The sequence below is a fragment of the Schistocerca cancellata genome, unplaced genomic scaffold (assembly GCF_023864275.1).
Source record: "Schistocerca cancellata isolate TAMUIC-IGC-003103 unplaced genomic scaffold, iqSchCanc2.1 HiC_scaffold_138, whole genome shotgun sequence".
Classification (NCBI taxonomy): Eukaryota; Metazoa; Arthropoda; class Insecta; order Orthoptera; family Acrididae; genus Schistocerca; species Schistocerca cancellata.
The window spans coordinates 7,501-10,000 of NW_026046184.1; positions in this window are offsets into that span (position 1 = coordinate 7,501).

Here is a 2,500-nt window from a genome sequence, read left to right on the forward strand (position 1 = left end):
GGGTAAGGCACAACTTGGGTTAGGTTAAGGCACAACTTGGGTTAGGTTAAGGCACAACTTGGGTTAGGTTAAGGCACAACTTGGGTTAGGTTAAGGCACAACTTGGGTTAGGTTAAGGCACAACTTGGGTTAGGTTAAGGCACAACTTGGGTTAGGTTAAGGCACAACTTGGGTTAGGTTAAGGCACAACTTGGGTTAGGTTAAGGCACAACTTGGGTTAGGTTAAGGCACAACTTGGGTTAGGTTAAGGCACAACTTGGGTTAGGTTAAGGCACAACTTGGGTTAGGTTAAGGCACAACGTGGGTTAGGTTAAGGCACAACGTGGGTTAGGTTAAGGCACAACGTGGGTTAGGTTAAGGCACAACGTGGGTTAGGTTAAGGCACAACGTGGGTTAGGTTAAGGCACAATGTGGGTTAGGTTAAGGCACAATGTGGGTTAGGTTAAGGCACAATGTGGGGGTAGATTGCGGTACAAATTGCATTACATTGCGGTGCAAATTGCATTACATTGCGGTGCAAATTGCATTACATTGCGGTGCAAATTGAGTTACATTGCGGTGCAAATTGAGTTACATTGCGGTGCAAATTGAGTTACATTGCGGTGCAAATTGAGTTACATTGCGGTGCAAATTGAGTTACATTGCGGTGCAAATTGAGTTACATTGCGGTGCAAATTGCGTTACATTGCGGTGCAAATTGCGTTACATTGCGGTGCAAATTGCGTTACATTGCGGTGCAAATTGCGTTACATTGCGGTGCAAATTGCGTTACATTGCGGTGCAAATTGCGTTACATTGCGGTGCAAATTGCGTTACATTGCGGTGCAAATTGCGTTACATTGCGGTGCAAATTGCGTTACATTGCGGTGCAAATTGAGGTAGGTTAAGGTGCAACACAGGTTAGGTTAAGGTGCAACATAGGTTAGGTTAAGGTGCAAGATGGGTTAGGTTAAGGTGCAAGATGGGTTAGGTTAAGGTGCAAGATGGGTTAGGTTAAGGTGCAAGATGGGTTAGGTTAAGGTGCAAGATGGGTTAGGTTAAGGTGCAAGATGGGTTAGGTTAAGGTGACATAGGTTAGGTTAAGGTGACATAGGTTAGGTTAAGGTGACATAGGTTAGGTTAAGGTGACATAGGTTAGGTTAAGGTGACATAGGTTAGGTTAAGGTGACATAGGTTAGGTTAAGGTGACATAGGTTAGGTTAAGGTGACATAGGTTAGGTTAAGGTACAAACTGGGTTGTGTTATGGTACACATTGCGTTGTAGTACAGTACACGTTAGGTTTGGGTACGGTACACAATGTGGTATGGGATGGCGTGTTGTGGGGGGGAGGGGGGGGGGGGAGGTTCGTTGATATCGACCGTAGGACGTGGATGCCCGAGGCAGCGTCAGTGTGTCAAAGGAGTTATGTCACGTCGGGATGCGCTTTTCGCCAGTGAGAGGGGGCGAGCCGTGTCTGTGGTTGCGGCAGACCTGTGTGTTTCATTCCTGCCAGTGTGTTTGTGCTGTAAGACGAGGCAGTGTGGTGGTGATGGGTGCACCCCTGTGTAGGACATGTGTGGGTGTTGGTGGCTTCTCTGAGCAATTGTGGTTGTCGGACGAGTGGGGTATTCTGTTTTATGATTGGACCTCCCGGTCTGGTTATCATAGCGTAGTTGGTGTACTGTGGCGGATAGGATGCACCGGACGTTGGTCCATGCTGGTGCTTAGTAGTTGTATCTGTGTCTGTTACAGGCAGAGAGTAGTGTGTGATAGAGTGTGTGGCTGACGTGTGGTTCATTTTGTGTGTACGGACGTTCAGCATGTATAGGGGCATTTGCGTATATAATCTATCATAATCTATCTATGTGGGCCTGCATAGTTTACTGAGCAGTGCTGTGAGGTGACTGAACTACGAGTGACGTACTGATTTACAGCGGAATGATTGCCTTGTACCAAAGATGGAGTATCGGCTCTACGACAGCGTTGGCACCGCAGGAAATGGTCTCGTAAAACGGCCCTCCCACCGTCATCGTTGTGAGGGGTAGGGACCGCCTATATTCTGAGAGGAGCCCTGTTTGCCACTGGGCGTGGGGTCTCGCATCCTGCGGTTCAGTGCCCCCAGGGAAGCGCGCGGAGGTGGTGCTGCTGCTGCTGCTGCTGCTGTAGCAAGCGAGCTACTTACAGCATGTATAGGGACAGCGGGAATATGGCATATTCGATATAACTCTTCATGAAACGCAAGATATAGGGGCGGATTGCACGTTACGAGTGCGGGAAGAGTCCGCCGTTCATCCGCTGGAGTTGCGATTTGGGCGGTTGGGGTGGGGCACGTGCGGGTGCGGGTGGAGCGATTGTCGGTCGACGACTTCGTGCGACGCAGGCACAGGCGTTGGGGCTCCTGTGGTGGGCAGATGATGCAGGGTTTGTGGGTGGCGTCGGAAAATGGGCACTGTGGGACCTAGCGATGTCGTAGTCGGCGTGGCGTCTCATAGATGGCGGTATCATCGGTGCAGCAGGTCA